At 39.2% G+C, this 6531-nt stretch overlaps 1 long non-coding RNA gene across 1 annotated transcript; it reads left to right on the top strand.

Annotated features, from left to right (window-relative positions):
* Window positions 1–348: 348 nt before the first annotated feature.
* Window positions 349–6194, top strand: LOC141378745 (uncharacterized). The gene is made up of 3 exons (XR_015515122.1): window positions 349–533; window positions 670–2682; window positions 2782–6194. It is a non-coding gene; the product is annotated as an uncharacterized LOC141378745 (long non-coding RNA).
* Window positions 6195–6531: the final 337 nt, after the last annotated feature.

Here is a 6531-nt window from a genome sequence, read left to right on the forward strand (position 1 = left end):
TATTAATAATAATCAACAGGATCCCACCAATTGATGAGGGAAAACACAGAGGAGTGTTACCTTAAACAACTCCCTTTATTCTTGTACTCTATGAGTTCAGGACATTGTCATAAGAACTTTGGAATGGATGTGGAAAAGAAATAAACCATTTCTAAGGTCCTAAAACTCTGTTTTGTTTAACTGTGTTCTTTGGGAGAAAACAACAAGCTTCGCAAAATTGAAAGGTGGGACATGATGGGTGTACACCTGAAGCAACGACCCAGTCACGCCACTTCAGTGTGAGAGGCAGGGACAATCAACCCCTCCTCCAGCAAGAAGGAATATAGCCTTCTCCTACAGACACACCCGGGTTCTGAGTTCCTACCTGACAAGGAAGAGACAACAGCACAGCCAGAATTTATTATTGCAAGTAAACTTGATCAGCAAGATTCTTCTCTCCTGCTACAATAATCTGCTACAATGGAATTAATTTCCATCATCTCACCTGTATTCCTTTGGCTAACCCAATGATCTTCAGGATCACTGAACTACAGGTTAAGTTATCAAGATGGCGCCGAGCATGGCTGCCGTGTTGCGAGCTCTTAGCAAACTTTGTTGTGTTTTCTGTGTTTTACTTGTATTTTTGTTGTTTTTCATGCCGGATGTACACACTCTCATTCCCTATGACAGACACACACTTCGGGAAATTGGCTCCCTCGTTGTACATCAAAGACCTAACTTTGAGTTCTTTAGCGACACTCACAAAAAACACAGCAGCAGTGTGGACTCTTACACTGCGCGGTTAGAACGAAAGAACTCACAGGGAAATGCAAAGGAGGAGGTGTGTGTTTCTTTATTAACAACTCATGGTGTGATGAGAGGAACATACACCTAGTTAGATAATTTTGGTCTCCTAATCTGGAATATCTTATGCTTTGGTGTCGGCCATACTGGCTACCAAGGGAGTTCACAGCTGCTATCATTACGGCTGTGTACATACCCCCTTAAGCCAACACAGAGCAGGCGCTCAGGGAACTGTATGGAAGCATAAGCGAGCAGGAAACCGCACACCCGGAGGCAGCGTTTATTGTTACAGGGGTTTTTATACAATGCCAATCTTAGGAAAATCGCTCTAAAATACTATCAAAACATCGTGGGGATCACATTCTGGAGCATTGCTACTCTCAGTTCCGGGACGCATACAAATCCCTCCCCCACCCACCGTTTGTCAAATCCGTTCACTCTTCGGTTCAACTCTTGCCTGCTTACAGGCAGAAACTGAAACAGGAACCACCCACCCTCAGGGCGTTGCAGAGCTGGACGGACCAATCGGATTCCAAACTTCAAGACTGTTTTGATCACGTGAACTGGGACATGTTCTGGGCAGCGTGTGACAACGACATTGATGTATACGCAGACACAGTCACGTGTTTCATCAGGAAATGCATAGAAGACGTGGTTCCAACAAAAACTGTCCACATCTACCCCAACCAAAAACCATGGATCAATGGTGAAGTTTGAACAGTGCGAGCTTCTGCCTATAAATCCAGAAATGTTGAGGAACAAAAACAAGCAAACCTCAGAAAAACCATCAAAGTAGCAAAACGTCAATACAGAGACAAGGTAGAGGGTCAATTTAACACCAACAACGCAAGGAGCATTTGGCAAGGACTTAATTACAGCACAGACTTTAAAAGTTACAAATCTGCCACTGTAAACATTACTACATCTCTCAGATGTAGATGGCATACCTGTATGTGTACTTAAAGCATGCGCACACCAGCTTGCGGGAGTTTTCACAGACGTCTTTAACCTCTTGCTCTCTTGGTCTGTGGTTCCCACATGATTTAAGACAGCTACTATTGTGCCCATACCGAAATCAGCTAAAACGACATGCTTAAATGACTGGCGTCCAGTTGCTTTGACACCCATCTTCAGCAATTGCTTTGAGAAGCTGATTTAAAACCACATCTGCTCTGCACTGCCCGCTCACACTGACCCTCTGCAATTTGAATACAGTAATAATCGCTCCACTGATGATGCAATTGCTTTCACCTTGCACACTGCTCTGTCTCACCTGGAAAACAAAAACACATATGTGAAAATGCTGTTTGTGAACTACAGCTCAGCATTCAACACCATAGTGCCTGCCAAGCTGGTGGCGAAGCTCCAGGATCTGGGTCTGAACAGCTCTCTGTGCAACAGGATCCCTGTCAGGAAGACACCAAGTGGTCAGAATGAACAACATCACCTTGTCCTCACTGATCCTCAACACTGGTGCTCCACAGGGCTGTGTTCTCAGCCCACTCCTTTACTCCCTGTACACACATGACTTCACAGTCAAACACAGCTCCAACGTCATCGTTAAATTTGCTGATGACACAACAGTGGTGGGCCTAATCACAGATAATGAAGAGACGGCCTACAGAGAGGAGGTGGACACTCTGATGCAGTGGTGTGAGGAAAACCCACCTCTCACTCAACATCAGCAAAACCAAGGAGCTGGTGGTGGATTTCAGGAGAGGGAAGAGAGAACACACCCCATCACCATCAACAGGACACCAGTGGAGAGAGTCAGCACTTTCAAGTTTCTTGGAGTACACATCGCTGAGGATTTGACATAGACGGCTCACACAGACGCAGTGCTGAGGAAGGCACAACAACGGCTCTTCTTCCTCAGGTGTCTCAGGAGGTTTGGAATAAGCCCCCACATCCTCCGCTTTTTCATCTGCACTGTGGAGAGCATCCTGTCTAGCTGTACCACCACCTGGTATGAAAATAGCACTAGCAGCAATCGCAAAGGCCTACATAGGATTGTGCGAACTGCTAGACGCATAGTAGGAGGTGAGCTTTCCTCCCTCCAGGACATCTACACCAGGCGGTGCATTGGGAAAGCCAAGAGAATTATCAGCGACTCCAGCCACCCAAGCCATAGACTTTTCTCTCTGCTACCCTCAGGCAGACGGTTCCGCAGCAGACTATCAGGCTGATGAACACTTAACACACCACACACAGACTCTTCCATAACCCTCACTGCACACCATCAATATGTAGCATGCACTGCACTTTTACCAAACCATACTTTAACCCTCTGGGGTCGAAGACCGCGTATATGCGTTTTGACCTGTGGTGGCGTCAAACTCCTGAAATAAACTTAAATTACACTTTCAGTTTTAATCGTACAGATAAGATCAATACATCAATCGAATCTGTTATGTGTCTACAACAACAACAAACGTGTGTGCTTTTCCAAAATAAGAAAAACAAACAGTGTGGGCATTCTGTCTTTTCTCTCTCTGTGAACTGCTTTTAGAAACACGTCAGTAAAATGCGATGAAACTCCGCGAATACAAAACGCACACAGATGAGAAATGTATTTCTAGAAAGCTTAAAGTGTCTACTTTTAAACGCAGCTATGGATGTTGAAAACAAACATTGCTTGATAAAGTAATCGGTATGAAACCAACGCTATGTCTAGTTTCTCAGTCTGATCTCATTAGTTTTAATGCGACCACGCCCACGAGGCATTGTCATTACAAGCATCTGAGGCGCGAGCAGACTGTGGTCAGAAAAACACGTCACTAAAATGAAAGGAAACTCTGCAAATAGTAAACAAAGATTATGATTTCTGATATCTATATAAAGCTTGATATGTCTACTTTTGCATTAACCAATTCAAGTCGAAAACAAATAATCTCTTTTTATGTAATCCGTATAATCTCCTATGTTGCCTCTTTACAGCAGCGTGGTCCCGCCTCTCATTAAGCACGCTTCATATGTAAATCCAGATGTGAAAACAACAGAGGTAAAGGACCAGCAGCAAAGTGAGCTAAAGTAGACAAGAAGTGCTCCGAGTTTGGTCAGTATAATGCGAGTAATGATGGTTTGTGTTATGCCGACAAACTGTTAGATGAAGATGTAGCCTTCAACGTCACAAAAATGTATAAAAACGCCACAAAAGTGGACCAGGATCAAATAATCCTGCGTCTGTGAGTTTCCGCTGATGTCAAGAAGAAGGCCAGTTGTTACAGTGAAATACTGCCTTTTTCCTGCGCCCCTCCTCATCACAAGATACCTGTCTGCAAGACTACATTTGTAAAATTTACATTTCTGAAATTACATTTCTAAAATTTTTGTTAGTTTATTCTTTAAATAATTACTGTGAATACCCAATGAGAGGAGATAACTTGTGCCAAAAGCTGCTGTGATGCACGCGACTGTTTAAAAGATTTCATTATCGCATTACATGGTGTTTTTTTCACCTGCTTTCTTTTGCTCAGTTATTTTTGTTAATATGTATTAATCATCATTCTTTAAAATAACATTGCTCTAATATGAGATTACCAAAACTAACTCAGAATCGTATTATTATAATTCAAACTTTGTATATACTATTCCATATATTTATGATGTATTGTTTCTTAACCAATTTAAGATGTTTGACAATGTTAAGTAATATATTGCATTTTGGCATGTTTTTTGACTTATTTGTAAACTATTTATAGACAAAGTAAAAAAAAAAATATCCTGGATTTGAAGAATATTGTGTTCCTGGACTTCACTGAGCTTAATAGTTTAATGTATAAAATTGTGAATGAGCTTGACTGTTGATGTCTTAAATAATAGTGTCAAATAACCAACATTTCTCAAAATGGAAATATCTCATTTTGCAACTAAACTCTTCATTTACAAAAAAACAAACAAACAAACAAAAAAAATCAGTAGATTTGCTATGTGAAAGTTTAAAAGATTGCAGAGTTTTATAGAGTGTTCTGACTCTCACAAAAGTATCTCAAGTTATTTTGTGTAATTAATATATTTTAAATAAACTGAAAACAAAAAAAGTATATAAACTTTTCTCTGATTCCTTCTTTAAACTTTCCCTCCTAGTCACATACTGTACCTGTCTGATGGCTCATTATGCAGCTCATTATGCAGGTCTTTGTATTCTCAGGTGTGACTCACTGCATATTAATGATAGTTCACACTTCCCGCATAAACCAATTTCACTTAAAAAGTGACTTAGAAATTTTTATTCATTATATTGTTTTCTGTAAGCAAGTGAACACGATGATTCTCACATCATTTTGAAGCAAAAACACTAGACTACCAGATCCAGTTCTCAAAAGTCTTGTGCACAAATGTTCTCTGAGTGTTTCATGGCCTTGTTTCAGTGACTTTTTAATTTTAGTTTTTCACGAACCACGCATAAACGTTTCTTTCTCAAAAACACAAACGCATACAAACATGCCGCTTAGGTAATATTGTAGCCCAACTTGTGCTGTTTATAGTGTTATCACACTTTAGCCATTAATATGTTTTTAAGATACTGAAAACAACACAAATGTCAGTGCATGTCCAAACTTCTTCAGAGCCCCAAAACACCCTCAGACCCCAGAGGGTTAAACAACACTGCCTACGACTATGTGGACACCTATTCATTGTACATATTGCTGTCAATCTTACATTGTCCTGTTTTTTTTTCTTTTTTTGGGGAGTATGTTGGTGTAATTTGCACTGTCATTGTATTTGCACCCTCTGTATTTTGCACTGTCATTTTATTTGCACTGTATGTATTTTGTACTGTCTGAAACCAGCACCTAAGCTTTTCACTCATCATAGCACACGTGCTGCTGATGATGTGACAATAAAAGTGATTTGATTTGATTTACAGAAGGACAATTCACATGTTATCCCACACTGCAAGCCATCCAAGGCATCCTGTGGAAAGGAAAACACACCATTGCTGGATTGATTATCTGACTGAGTGAAGCATAATTATAAGCATTTTATAAAAGCTTTTTTTTTAATATAAGCAAACCTTTTTTTCTTTCAACATTGGCATAAGGTTTTGCTTATATGTGATTGTTTCATGTGTAGAGACTGTTATTTAGGGTCAATTCATAACAGATAGACCTTGCATATGTTAGGCTAACTGTTAACTGCAAATGCCCATTTTACACCGCATTGTCCTGAGAAACTGCAACGCAATTTCTCTTCAAGACTGCCAATAATACAATTCATTCTCTCATTGCTTCATCCAACCCCACTAAATAACTCATTTGATCTAAGTTCTGTTTGATTAAGTATGTGTTAGTTTGTAGTTATTTCTGATGGCTTATTGTGATTATTAGTTTATTCATTTTTTATGAGTAATTTGTGTGTGATTATTGCTTCTATGTCTTTTGTTCAATAAATGTATCCTTTTATTTAAACTATTGTTTTTATGTTTATACTGAGGCTCTACAAGTTATTGATATCTCACTGTTTCTTCAGATTTGGCCAGATAATAAACTCCTTAATATTTGTATAAATCAATTACCAATATTTTATTGTTATTTATTTTGACAGTCAAAGCTGTCTGGTGCCCCGTTTAAAAGGAGTAGGTTATCTGTCATTTCTACATTATTTGGTCATATATAATAATATAATAATTATAAATGCCAATATTAATATCAATACAAAAAAAAATTATTTTAATACACTGCAAAAAAATGCTTTTCTTACTTAGATTTTTTTGTCTTGTTTCTAGTATAAATATCAAAAAACTCC

This window comes from Danio rerio, chromosome 18, assembly GCF_052040795.2.
Source record: "Danio rerio strain M-AB ecotype USA chromosome 18, GRCz13ab, whole genome shotgun sequence".
Lineage (NCBI taxonomy): Eukaryota > Metazoa > Chordata > Actinopteri > Cypriniformes > Danionidae > Danio > Danio rerio.